At 41.1% G+C, this 15,063-nt stretch overlaps 1 protein-coding gene across 8 annotated transcripts in view; it reads right to left on the bottom strand.

Annotated features, from left to right (window-relative positions):
* The window catches only part of LRRC4C (leucine rich repeat containing 4C), a 463,498-nt gene that overhangs the window by 69,175 nt on the left and 379,260 nt on the right, over window positions 1–15,063 (bottom strand). The window lies entirely within an intron of this gene.

Genomic DNA, 15,063 nt, shown 5'->3' with positions numbered 1-15,063 from the left:
ACCAAACTATGCTACAGCCGGGTGAGCTGTTGAAATCTTTGCCAAGAACTTTTGCCAGAACCGGTAGCAGACCCAGAAAGAAGTGCCGACAGCAGAACCACAGACCAGATCAGAACCAGAGAGACCAGAACCAGAGATCCAGACCAGACCACCAGAGCAGAGCTGACCCAGATAGCTGTGACTTCAGAACCAACCGCCTGGAGTCCAGTCCCAACCTGACCAGACCCTGACGGCCTATTTCAAATTCATAGTGTGAGCACCCAGCTAGAACTGTGCAGAACCCATCTCTTAGCTTAAAATAATCTGATTCAAAACATTTGAACCTGTCCAGAACTGCATCATAGGAATTGTGTGTCCCTTCTCCGATTTTCAACCTGCAAAAGTGTCATTTTGCCATTTTGAATCATTGTTTCATTTCTGAAAAACTACCTTCACAAAATCGTCCGTATCTCTTGAACCGTTTGTGCTAGGAGCGAGTTTTATCTTTCATTTTAAAGCTGAGATTCTAAGATTTCCAACAAGCTTGCTACCCCTTATAGTTCCTCCATAATTGCGCTCGACGCACTCAGAAAATGTGCCGCGATTTGCGATTTGGCTCAAATTTCTTCACTTGTCCAAATAGCAGCTTCTTGCTTTCCTCTGCTGAAATTCGTTTGCAACCTGACAATCATTCATAGAGCATTGCTAAAGTGATCCTGAACTAATTTAAAGTAGCTATCACCCACCCTGAATCTCTTATAGGGAATTAAAATCATTTTTAGCATATTTTTCCCTTCTTTGCATACCACCTTTAAAGTACTTTGCCTGTTTTTAAAATCATCCCTGTTTCTCTAAGCTTGTTAGGGGGGAACTGAATTCGTATTGTACTGTGATTGTATTCCTTAAGACTGTGTGTATTACTTCCATCTCCTTACATTGCATAGAGGGGGGGTGAATTGCCAAAAGGGGAAAAGTGATTACATCATATTTTGCTGAAATCATATCAAGTTTATTCCTGTGTTGCTTCTTTTCCCCCTTGCATTTCCTTGTACCATATAAAGCATTCTCAGCTACCTTATCCTCTATACTACTCCTAAGTAATTAAACCAGTGTGCTAGTATAACATAATCCATTGTTGATCACTCACTGTCATATGTCTAAGTGTGATATCAAATATTAATTTATCATCAAAGTGTGTTATATATCGTTTAATTTTTCAAACAAACCTTTTTAATTTGCAACACAAACCTACTTCTTGGCTCAGTGGGGTCAGGGGGATCCTAAGAGAGGGGCGTTATACAAGGGTTCATCATCCAGATTATAACTTGTCATAAAAATATATAAATAAGGGCTTCCCTTGAGCAATCCCAGACAAGGCACTGACTTAGTGGGAATGCTTGATTGGAGTCATTAACACCATGCATGCCACTGAAAGAAAACACGTCAGATTGAGTTAGCTCATTGCTGGACATAGACGAGGCCCTGGAGACCATGTCACCCTAAACGGGAAGACGGCACACAGTTTGAGGCACAGCAGAGTTTTAATCTGCCCAAAAGCATTGCCAAAATGCTAGTGTACGGAGAAACGCATTGACACAATTACAGTTGTTTGTGCACTCAACTGCGTGAGGTCGTCATTTGTAACATCATATGTTGTCTTATCTTTCTTCGTATGACATTCTTCTGAATGCACCTATGGGGTTTAATGTCCTCTAAGGGACTTTGAAGAGGAACCTCTAGCGAGTTTGCGCCTTTCAATATTTCAAATAAATACATTAATAAATACATAGATAAATGTGGAATATTTCAATGGGAACGTCTAGACACTGATTGGCTGAAGTTAGTTTACAAGAGAAAATAATGGCATATTTCTGCTAGGTCTGCATATCTCCTAGGTCATGTGCTGTATTTACAGCTCTCTGCTTAGAGCAATACATGTAATGGACACTGTTGACGCACCTCATCATAAATGTCATCAGTAGCAGCCACCTCCTATTTGCTGTTTACCCTAATGTGAGCTATGTTTAAGAGTGTCCCAGCTTCTCCCTTTCTTACTTTGAGAGTCACCAGTGAGACATTCTTCATGATTCTACTTGCACACAAGATTATCTGCACAGAGTGATGAGGAAGTATTAGAGAAAATACGTTAACGTCCCACCCAATTGTAGCCGTGTTTTTAGACAGGTGATACCATCTGCCTATCAAAGACACCCGTCTTTGTAGCCCGGAGCAATGGACAGCAGAAATTAAAACAATTAAATGAACCCTTCTCTAGCATTAACCAGCATTTGACCCTCTGTTAACCACTTGAGAATTGTGAAGCACCTAATGAGGCCTACAAACTTCACAATGTATTTGCAAAATGTTCAAGACCATTCAGCAGAGATGTTAAATAACCGCACATGCTTATGTTCAGATTTGGATAACAAACTATAAAAGTGGGAGAAGCTACATAAATGCATGATCTATGTTATTTATGAGAACAGTATGCGTGTCTATTGATGGACAACTATTGGTCTATGCTGTTAGAACACAGTGGTATTATAACACCAAGCCTTTTCCAGAGATATCCAGCGTTGGGTATCTAGACCTTGGTCTGTGAAAGAAGAGAACAATGCAACAGAGTAGGGTAATGGGCAAAGAGGATAAAGATGGCTGGATAACATTTAAGACATCCCCCCTAGCATCCACGTGAGCAAATATCCCAGATACATGTTAATTTGTGGCATTATAATAATGTGTAAATGATGTAAACCTCTTAGGTATCTCAGATTAACAAATGAAGTTGTCCCTTGTATTACATATGCAAGGTAAATTGCATAAAGTTGGCTAACTGCGGGTTGTTCCTGAGCTTAAACTCTGGCAAAATCTTCCTGAACACATCAGACTCTGTAAGGGCCACCCTCCCTATAGAAAAGTACATAAAACCTCCATATTCTTGAGAGCTGAACAATCAAGCACATCTCCACCAAAGTCGCTCTCCCAGGTCCCACACTCCTGCCACCCACAAAGTGATTAACCTCTATTTTTCTGACTTCATGTTCTCAGGGAGATTCACTCCCTCCAGCCAGTTAGGTCAACCGAGGATTAAATGGTTAACATACACAAATGGCAAAGTCATTTTAGATCAATCCTTAGGTGGGCTTCAGCATTTGATAATTACATTTCAAGAATTCTCCTTAAAAAAATATATGATTATAAACAGTGAGAAATCGGAAATAATAAGCTTCACAACCTCAAAAATGGCCCCGAGCTAAGACTGGGAAACTGATGGCACACAATTGAAGATTGTGAACTTACTGACATATCTAGGTTTCTCAGTCTCAATACAACTAAAAATAGAAACTGTGTTCATCAAGTTGAGTTCCAGAATTTTCAGCGTTTTAGCTCAAATGAAGAAGATAAATGGCATGCATGACATATTCTCTTTGCTACCGACCATTACAAACTAAAAAGGCTATGTCACCCATCCTGGAGATCTGTCAACTGGAGAATTTGACACATTTGAATGCTTGCAGGGTTGTTATGGAGAAGAGTCCTCTCACTGCCTAATTGTGTTACCGGTAGTTTATTGAGGTATGAACTGGGGATAACATCACTTCAATCCAGAACCCAATGGAATCTGTTACTCATGTTTCTGAAGATGATACAACCCCAGAGGATTCAGTATATGTGACTTGGGTCCGGTGCTTATAAAGAGTATTACAAAAGTGATGAATGTAATGCTGTGAGTACATAATGGGTACGGAACTGGAAGCGATTGCTAACCCATAGTCTGTGATGTGGGATGTATTGACCCACTCAGCTATACTATGCGGCATCACCCTTCCAGTTATGGGGAAAGAAACAGCAACAATGGTGGCAAAACCCTTGTGCAGGCCAAAAGCCTACAAAAACCACCAAAATCCTACAAAAACTGTGTGCTTCAGTACACAAGAAGAGGGATGCACAACCTGCCACCCATGGTGCATGTGCAGTGGAATAGAGCACACCCTGCAAAAAGGTGGCAGTGGGCTCCACAACCAGCAAACAGAGTGCAGAGAGAAAAGAAGCACTTTCCAAATGAAACCCAAAAATGTGCCTACAAATAACATTTGATTTGTTGCCAAAACTCCTAAATGCCTATAACGCAACCCTTTTCAACATTCACAACCTTGCCTGGTGCTAAATGTATCAAATGAAGCATTGTGAAAAATAAAAAGTCTGAAAAACTGACAGCCTCTATACCAAAATCTGGGAGGAGTACCCGGGGATGCCTGAATGACAGCTGTCAGAGGAGTTCTAAGGCAGCTTTAAAATGACCTAAAACTCAAAAGTCTGCTGAATTAACAAACATAAACAGGATTGTTGCCAAAAATGAATACAGATTTCAGTTGTTTTTGATTCCACAGATTTTAAGGCCAAGGAAGAAAAGTATTTGTATGTGATGCAACAAATGTGGGTTTTGTTAAGTTTAAGAAGTAATTAGCTTGGCTGATGTTGAAAAAAACAGGGAAATCAAGTTTTCTTCCAAGAAGGAGGGCTTTCCCCTCAGCAGAAACTCACGGGGAGGGGTTAATTGCAGGGTTGGGAGAGAATCTTGTCTACAGAGAGCATAGGAACAATGATAAGCTGCTGATCAGGCAACTAGAAGTGTGAAGAGGGTTGTAAATGGCCTCTGGAAGGAACAAACAAGGAGGAGCATACTCCTGGACTGCAGGGAGACAAAAAGAGGTGGAGCCAAGTAACCATCTGTTGCTGAAAATGAACAAAGACAACATTTTTAAAAGACTTATAGCTTGCTACTCAAAATGGTGAAAAATATAAAAATGACAGAGTTGCTCATTTAATCTCTGGCTGCACATGTAAAGAGGCGGCAGCACTATGTGACATGTTCTGGACAGGAATGGCAAGATATATGATTTTATGCAAAATGTATTACTGTTAGAATTGTGAAAATCTACACGCACATCCCTATGTTAAACACGCACACTTGTGGGAATTTGCAGAAAAATGTGAAAGTGTGTTCATAGTGAAAAGGGCAAAATTCCGTAGAAAGCGGAGACAAGATTCCACAGCTATGGGGTTTTGAGGAATAGCTGCTATGTAAAATATGCAATCTGTGTATGTGATTTTTATAGAGGTTGCACATGTGTACATATGTATTTTGCCAAAATTAGACTTTGTGTTCCAGTGGCTAGGGGTGGATTCACAGCATCATAAAATTACACCATAAAGATGGCACTCTTTTTCTCTCCTCCTATCAAGGCAGAGAGTAGACTCTGACCCAATCACCTTTCACAGGGGCAGGTTTAGCTAAGCCGGCCCATACAACCCTTTGTGATGTCATTTTTAAGGCATAAATAGAGACAGTTGACAGCAGATAGGGACTGACTGATCCAGTCACCGTCCTGATTCCGGCAAACCACTCTGATCCAGTGTCCTACATCAAGCTTTAAATATTCTTCCAGATCCAGATGCCAAATCTCTTGCCAGCAATAGAGTCTATTGATTTCCAGCAAGGCCCCAAATCCCCAATTTTATTCGCTTCACTCAGTAAAGCGCTGTGTGGTGTGAGAAGGCCATTTTGAACCACTATCCAGAAATTCTCTGGCTTGCCACCCTTAGGCTTGCCTGAGGAACCTGCCATCCAGCTGATCCAAATACCCACAGACTAGGAGAGCAGATCCTGTGCCAATCCGGCGACCGGCCTAGATGATCCAGTACTGTGACTGATGTCCTGTCTTTTCTAGACCAGATCCAATCCCCTAACCAGAGCTGACAGTCCCATTTAAAACATATCCTGTGAGTATAAATAGGAATAATTGTGTCACATAGCATATGTACTTTGCATAGTCTTATCCCATTTTCATACCCATCCTATCTTTCATTCAGAACCAGGATTGTTAGGAGTATCTTTGCCTTTTCTCATCCCTATCCAAGCCATCCTACCTTTCCTTCAGAACCAGTATTGTTAGAGCTATCTTTGCATGGACTCTTCTCTCATATGTGTTCCTAAACCCTAACTTCCTATTGATTGATTAAGAAATAATTCCCAAACCTTTTGTCAATTCTAAGTGCATTCCTGTTTTCCATTCTCCCGCCTATCTCACAAAAACAACCTTTACTAAAACCTCTGTAACTCCCTCAGTCTTTGTGATAGAAACAACATTTCAACTCCTACTTGTAGCCAAAATCCATAGCTATCCAACTCAGTGCGATTCTCCCGTTATCGCGAATATTGTGCAATGAAAAGGGTGCAGTGAATTTAAAGATTTGAAAGTTTTACACTTGTAAAACAGCTCTAAACTGCTTCTGAATTGGACCTTAAGATTTCCATTGTTTTCTGCTGACCAAATCATTGCTTGTGCTTGTGTGCAACCTTTCGGAGCGGCTCCCATAGGAATTTGTAACAATTTCAGTATTTTTGACCAGATTTGGAGTTTTGCCCAGTCCATGCTAAAGACAATCTTAAAAGCAATTCTGACAGCTGGAAAGTCAACTCTGTTTTCTCTTGTGTTTGATAGGGGAAAGGTCAGACTGATATTGTGTGTAATTAGTGTCATTCATGAATACCTGCTCTCTCCTCCCATCTCTTTACATTGCCTATTGGGGGATGGAGGAGTGTTGCAGAGGGGACCTCTAACCATAGTGCTATCTGATCTGAACCAACACAAAAGTATTAGTTTCTGTGCTGCATTTGTTGTGCTTATTACCTATTCCTAGTGTACTAAATATATTACTCAGTGCTCTGTCACCCCACTGGTGATTGCTGTTTATCGAATAAAACATATTGAGATTAAATTGCCCATACATAAATACATATTTACCTTTGCAAACCAGCCTGATTCCTGGTTCAGTGTGACCGGGGGGTTCCAGGAGAAGAGTGTGATATGAGCGGTATGTCGTTCAGAAAATTGAACTTTTAGAAAAAATAAATAAGGATTTCAGTTGTGCAATACATCCTGAGCTTTGACTTGGGTGAGTGCCGGATTGAAATCACTTACAGTGAATAGTAAACTCCTGCTGAAAGATCAGAGTACTACGTGGGATCTTATTCATAGGTATGCATTATATATAGATCCTGCACATCTATCTATACATACATAAAAGTGAACATTTGTTTGTGGTTGGATTTGTGTCAAAGCAAGCATTTTTCCTTATACAATTCCAAACTGCTTCACCAATCTGCACCAAATTTTGCATTGTTGCCTGATAGGACCCTCTGGAAATTACTGGCTACATGACATTTAGACACCAAACCCCTTGCCCCTGCTTTCAGCAAAAGTCATAATGTTTTTGTTGGTGTGTAGCAAAGCCTTGTTCCTTATACAATTCCACACCATTACACCAATCTGCACCAAACTTTGCATAGTTACATGTTAGGACCCTCCGGACAGTACTGGCTACATGACATTCGTACACCCCACCACATTTCCCGGATTTCAGCACAAGTCAACATTTATTTGTGGGTTTGTGGCTTGCTGAAGCTTTTTTCTTTATACAATTCCACACTGTTTCACCAATCAGCACCAAATTGTGCATAGTTACCTGTTAGGACCCTCTGGATATTACTGGCGATGTGGCATTTGGACACTCCACCCTGTTCCCAGACTTTCAGCACAATTCATAATTTTTTTGTGGGTTTGTGGTTTTGTGGCTTGGCAAAGCGGTGTTCCTTATACAATTCCACACTGTTTTACTAATTTGCACCATATTTTGCATAATTACCTATTAGGAGCCTCCAGACATTACTGGCTATATGACATTTGGATACCCCACCCCTTTCCCCGGATATCAGCACCTTCACACATGAGACAGTTGCCTGAAATCAGTGAAATGTCAATGTGGTCGTAGAAGGACCAGTCCCGACATGAGGAAGAAAACACGAGGTCCAGGCCCTAGGATGCACAGTTTCCAAGATAGTTGCAGCACAATGCACATCAGTGGACTGCACCATACCATGTTGAGGGGACTCGTGGGGAGAAGGAACAGAAGTTACCAGTATGCAGCAGCAAACCAACTCCCGCCTCAAACCATAGTCTGCTCCGGGGTATGTTAGCCGGCCACACATGCCCATTCTCAATGCAGTTTACTTCAGGGTGCAAAGCACATAAAGTGATAAGTAAATCAGAAAAGCGACCTACAGGATTAGTGTTATCATGTCTGTCTAGAGACCCATTTCGGAGAACAAGTATTTCTACTATTGAGGATATAAAACTCAGGTCTATTCCTCAATACCTTAATACATTTCTGAGTGTGAGATGCTGACCCCTCTTTCAAGGTTTTGCCTTAACCTGCTTCCTACAAAGGAGAAATTAGAAATTAGAGACAAGCTAAATCCCTCAGGAAGGTATGCAGATGTTGCGGATGTAACAAACACATTGAGGCACTGAGACAGGTTTGACATATTTTCCCTAATCTTCATGGTGAAAGATTTCTTCATTTTGGAAGATTTGCATACAATGAACCTCAGGTACTACTGTTCTAGAATTTTCTCTGGAGTCCAAGTTTCCTTGATATTGGTGGGGATTAGATATCTTAATTGTTCACTGCTGAAGACAGCCTATCCAGACTCTACTCGATCAACTTACAACAACAATGTTTTTTTTCTTTTTTGCTCAATGGTCGATTTTGTTATACCTAGAGTTTTGCATCAATTTTTAGGATACTTGTATTAATGTTATTACAAACTGCTGTTTCGAATGGATGTAATGTATGCATTGTGTACTATATTTACGTAGTTTTTTTGTTTCTGCGCAAGGTTTTTTTTAAACGAATGTTCAAATAAAATAAAAAAAGAATGGTATTGACAGGTTTTCCAAGAACAACCCGTCTTCTCCTCTGGCACAAAAATCTACCTTCCTCACTTCAACTCTTCTAAAAAGGATTTGGGATGCATAGGTCCACTTGGACCTTAGACATTCAGCCTCTAGCAAGGGTATGATAGAACAGAGGACAACCTAATTCATTACCTGAAGTTCCTCTATACATTGTTTCTTATCTCTGCATCTACGGACTATAGGTATGCCCACATGGTCATTACAGACAACCAGATCTTCACCAATGTATCTACATTGCTTGCTGTAAATGATGTTGCCCTCTCTATTTCCCCCACTGCCTTTTCCCTTTCCACCACTACAAGAACCCAGTCAAACCCCTCGCTTGGAGCTCAAAGTTGTTTCTCCTGCATGCTGCACTTTATGAATCAACAAATGCATAGAATGCTGCATCCGTTGATGTAATAGCTCTGTATGTTAGAGCACATGTCTGAGACTCCCATGCATAACATCCAGATCACAGGTTTGAGCCTTTGTAGGTACTCTAGCATATATTAATCATTACATCTATATAATTGTACTATGGCATCTTCATTCTAAGGGAGAATATTCTGTAAATTGACAACAACTTCCGGGTTGGACTGTTTACAGTGGACTCTCCCTTTGACACCTTACAGCAGAAGCACAACCATCACTGAGCTAATGGGGGTTCAGGCCTGCTCTGAAATTCTAGGCTGTTGCTGGCTGGAACTCACTCACCTACAGAGTTGTGTTGAGCAGGACAGATACACAGTGTCTGAGGCTCCTCTGTTAACAAAGGCCTGGCAATTACTTCTGTAACTCATTTCATTGTTAGCAGCAGCACTCTTATACCACAAAGACAACTTGAAACATGAAGGGATGTGTCCAACTGAAAGCCCCCACACATGTGCAATTACTTACACAATCTGTGCTTGCTTTCATAAATCATAGTGACAATCACAGCGAGTCAAAGGCAGTTCATATCTACACAAAGGGAAAACAATAAAGGAGTGGCAAAGAGAAACCTTATAGTAAATGAATGAGGACAAGCCATCAGGTTTTAGTTAAGTAATTAAAATATCCTTGTTTGGCAGGAGAGAGATTGGAAGGGTGACAGGGGACAGGAGACAACTAATATTCACAGCAGTCCTCAAGTGTCTGATTTCTTGGAGGGAATGGAGAGTTATGGAGGCTTTTAGCATAACAGCTACAATGGAAGAGTCTTGCTGGCATGTGTGACAAATCGCGAGATTCAGTCAATTCTGCCAAGGGGGGAGCATTTCCCTGTGAGCCTAGGGGGGAGCCCACTATATAATACCCTCCATAGGGGTGGAGGGAAGCAGGACCTGACCAGGAGAGACTCCCCCTTGGGGACAAGGACTACCTTTCTGAAGGATAACTCCCTAAGCCACGTTTCAGCAAACCTCTTTCCAGAACTTCTCATCAAGAATTTCTTAAACCATATATCCCAAAACCTGCTGTTATAGCATCTTCAGAAGAAAGGGAGAACAATTCAGTGAAAATCTGTTACTATCATTCTGATAACGTACTGATGTCTGAAGAAGGAAACTCACATAGTACTGGGACGAGGAGGATTCTTGGGGAAATACAGATCAAGAAGCTGAGAGAGAAGGTCTTTGGCAATTGAATGGGGAAACCCCTTGAGCGCATCATAAAAAGAGGTGGGGATCCTGAGAAGAGAGTGTGCGAAGTACAAACCAGCTGTTCGAGTGGGCTGAAGGAACTGTGGACGTGCAGTGTCTACTGCTTGGCAACGGCTTCAAAAGCACCATAGAGAGTAGCCCCGGGAGTTTCAAGCTGTGTGAAGAAAGCTGAAGGAGACAGGGACACACAGTTTCCAAACCTGGAGGGAAGTTGGCATGTCAATCCTACTCGAGGGAAACCCAAAGCGAGAGAATTTGAAGGACAGAAGTCTCAGATGAGCAATCAAGTCCTCAGTGGTGTTGTGACCAAGAGTCAGTGGACTGGTAAGTCCAATAACAACGCCGAGACCACTTACACAACTACGGTGTGAAGCGTGTACAGTGAAAGAGAGAAGGACACCAAGAAACCAACCGGACAAATAGAGGAGAGGATCCGGTCCTAAATGCTGGCCTGTTGATGTTGATCCTGAGAGATAAAGGTAACGGAGAAGGTGGGAAATCCGGGAGGGATACCAAGAACAATGTGGGGAAGAATCCTACTCGTCTCAGTGGGCACCGAATGTTAAAGCTACCAAAGAAGAGAGGGAATCTTTTTGAGAACAATCCTACAGTCCCCTTGGTTGAGCAATTGGCTCTGCTCTACCAATGAATTCTCTTGCTAAACCACCTCTTTCCATTAGTCTAAAATTGAAGATGGGAAAGGAGGAGCTGTAGCCCGCTGTCAAATTACAATTGTAAGGCATTGAAAACTGGGCTCATATCCCAGCTTTCCCATTTCACCTCTTACATTATCCTAGTAAAACAAGTTTTACTTTGTTTGGAAAGTGGAAGAATTTCAAAGAAACCACAAACATAACGGTATAGTTGCATAAAAGGGAAGTAATGCTACTAATATCTACTTGATATACTTGAGAATGTGTAGGAGGGGCAGAGGTTGGTATTGAGTTTACCAGAAAAGTAAACTTGCTCCCCAAGCCAAATATTGCCAATCCTCTCCTGGAATGAAGACAAAGGTAAGGGGGTGTACGGTACAGGCACATTCCCATCTACGAAAAATAAATAACTTATTCATTATATGCAATGTAATTTATTGAGCCTTCCAACCTCATTCGATCAACCAGGAGTTCCACTACTAAAGTGAATAGAAAGAGGGTCAAGAGGGGGTCATGAGTCACCACTGCCTGGTCCACTTGGTTTGGGAAAAGAGAAAAGAAAGATAGGTAGCCTTTTACCCCTATATGTGTCATAAGGTTAGCAACTATGAACTTTACTGTCCATATAATTCCATCTTCCATACCTTAGTTGGACATGGCCTGTCCAAGAAATGCCCACTCGCCACCATGGGATACTTTCACCACATTGAGAAACACTACTAGAGCTGGGACTTTATGTATGCCATGTCAATTAGTCTTATCATCTGCCAAACCTTATCCCAAAGCTATCTTCCCTTGAAAAAGCCTGAACATTATTCACCAAAGATTGATGGCATTGTAGGATGCAGTCCAGTTGCCATAATACTCACATATATTTTTGCATCGTTATTCAGAAGTGTTATCAGTCCACAAGAAGAACAAATTGTCAGGTCCCTGTGAGGCTTCAGAATGAACTAAATGTGTTGTGTCAGAAGTTTATGAAAGATCATGGTCCTCATTACGACTTCGGCGGTAGCCATGCCGCTATTGGTGGCATGGCTGCCGCCGAAATCAGGTCCAGGTCCGGGTTCCCAGAATGGGGAATTACCGGGCCATTCCGAGTTCGCAGGGCCCAGTAATTCCTCCCTCCAGGAACCCGGGCCCGGACCTTCCCCATTCCTATCTGAGCCCCCATAGGGCTCAATGGGAATGGGAGAGGGTGCAAACAATGGGCCGCTTATGAGCAGCCCGTTGTTTGCTCCCTCTTCCCCTCGCGGGACCCGGTAAGGACGCCTGGTTTGACCAGGTGTTACTTACCGGGTCCCTCAAGGGGAGCTTGTAATGAGGCGGAATGGGTTTAACGGGTCCGCCTCCTTTAGCGGAGCCCATTAACCCATTCCGCCTCAGTCATAATGAGGCCCCATGTGTTAATCCTTAAACCTGGCCCTTTAACATGTTCAGATAATTCTACTTTATATCAAGTTTAGAAATTCCAAGTAATGTACATCTAGGTCTCCTCGTGTACCTTACAAAACCTAGCTCCTGAATTAGGGATGTCTGAATTAAATTTCAAAGAAGAGAATTGAGCACTTATTGGTCCAAAACGTACTATTAGATACAATTTAAATCACCCACTTTTAGTGAACAAGATAAAGAAACATTTCTAAAAAGAAAATCGGTTTACAAAAGAAAATAAATATTATAATATTGAATCAATGTATTGAAAATTAAGCAAAAACCAAATGGTTGTGTAATAAAAAGTGCAATGTATGTTAGAAAAACAAACTGCATTTTGATTTCAAGAACAATGGGGGTCATCCCGGGTTGGAGAGCAATAAAAATGCGTCAGTAATGCTTTTGCCACCGCATTACACTCCACCCAACCCCGAGTTTGAGCAGAAAGTTGCAGATTTTCCTCCAGCTTTAAGCTGGAGGTAAATCCTGCCACTTTCCACCCATTTTCGGCACTATTACTCTTGCGCAATGAACCAATGGACCCAATCAGAATGGGGACTTAGCACCACCCCGCCCGCAACTCGGGATCCAGAACTAATAGCGCCACACTGAGCTGAGGTAACACAATTTTCATTGGGCGTTATCCTGGTGGATTTACCACCTGTATACCACCCACTCGTGATAGAGCCCATTGTCAACACACACGAAAAATCTCCCCAATTTACAATGTAGCAGAAAAGCTAATCTATCAGATCTTTACCTGCATTCTCTATTGATATATGCAAGAAGAAACAAAAAAATAAAGACAACACCTTTCATGCAGACCTTACAATAGGGAACATCTAGGATTGTTCTACCCAAGTTTCTATGGGTGTGTTGAAGATGATCATAACATATTGCACACAGAGTCCATACATTAACGTTTTCCCGCGTTAGCATTTGCTGCTGTATTGCGGTTTATCTCTTAACAAAATGTGTTCACGTTAGTTGAAATTGATAACTAACCAGCTCTAGTTTACAAAATTATTACGCAATATGATATTAAACATTCTAAACAATTAACCGACAGTCTTTTTGATTGTACCTTTTTAGAACTGAGATCTATACTTGTGTATGAAATATCAGAAAGGAACATTTTGAAAAGTGTGAAAGTATCGTGTGGAGAGATTATTGGATGTTGAATTTTTGTTTGAGCGATTTTGAAAACTTCCTGGAGGCTCAGTTGCCTCATTGAAGGTACATTAGTGGAGATCATATTTTTACCATACAAAAGAGTTCGTGTGGGTTAATTCAAATAACTGTGCAGTTTGTGTTTGAATGGTACTTACTTGCATTGATTTCATTGTAATGTGCCTCTTTGTATGAATTATGTATACTTATAATGGCCATGTAATAAAATAATATCACATTTAGGCAGAGGTCAGTATTTTACCAGCTCAACTCGATCGTAGAAAGAGTGATTCACCAATGAGGCCTGTCTGGTGCATGGACTGGAGCAACACAAATATCTTCTTTACTTTGTTCTCCTTTTACTTGGACCTTAGGCAGTAGTTATTTAAACCAATTCTTTTGAGTAATTAACTGTTAAGGAGTTACTGTTTTTATCCTATGAAATGTTTATTTAAATGTATTTGTATATTGGAATAATTGTTTGAAGTTGTATGGGTTGTGTTCGACCCAAAAACGAATACTAGTATTGTACAAAAGACTCTTTAAAAAAATGGATTGATAGTTCATGAATGATACAATTATACGGTCATACATACTTTATAAGTAAGTCGTGCTTTCTGTTATTCCTTTCATATTAAGAACATGAGTTCCTATTTTTCTAACCAAGTGTTCACTTTTAGTGGGCTTGAGCTGTATCACACGCATCTCCAAAAATAAAGTAAAAACACTTGCATGTATTCCCAAAACAAACGTTGTGGCACTATAACTTCTTGAATTGCAATATCTACATGTATCTAGTCATGACATTAAGGGCCTGATTCATGGAACGTTTTCCTATGGAATTGTGCCATTATAAAACACTTCCATGAATCAGGCCCAAAGCCTGAGCAATTGCATCATGTTGCTCTCTTTGTGATGTCAGTGCACGATACCTGAAAGAAAAGGCAGCCCTCTGAGTCCCACCTTCCAATCTGTGGGAAAACATTGGGCTGCATTCGCTTACAAACAGCTGCTGAACGGTCAACAGCAAAGACAACCAGTGTCAACATGGCATCATTTAACTAACTTCAATCACCATTTTGGGATTATATTGAATGGCACATAACTCTACAGTGATTTAAAAACGTAAAGTTGCTGGTGCATTGTCCTGTACATTATATACGTGTTGTTAGTCAACGACTCACCAGTAAAAAGAATAAGCATCATTTGAACGGCAGTAATCATTTCGTACCGTTTTTTTATGACGTCACAATGTTTGCTGCAACAACCATCAAATTGAGAGGGTGCATGAGGCACCACCTCCCACAATGAAGCCTCAGAACTGAACTGGAGAGCAGCAATCTGAAGACAGACTTGAAGATGGTTTGTGTGCACTATCCAAGC

This window comes from Ambystoma mexicanum, chromosome 11, assembly GCF_040938575.1.
Source record: "Ambystoma mexicanum isolate Mex_15411 chromosome 11, UKY_AmexF1_1, whole genome shotgun sequence".
Classification (NCBI taxonomy): Eukaryota; Metazoa; Chordata; class Amphibia; order Caudata; family Ambystomatidae; genus Ambystoma; species Ambystoma mexicanum.
This window is presented reverse-complemented; position numbering and strand designations above follow the sequence as displayed.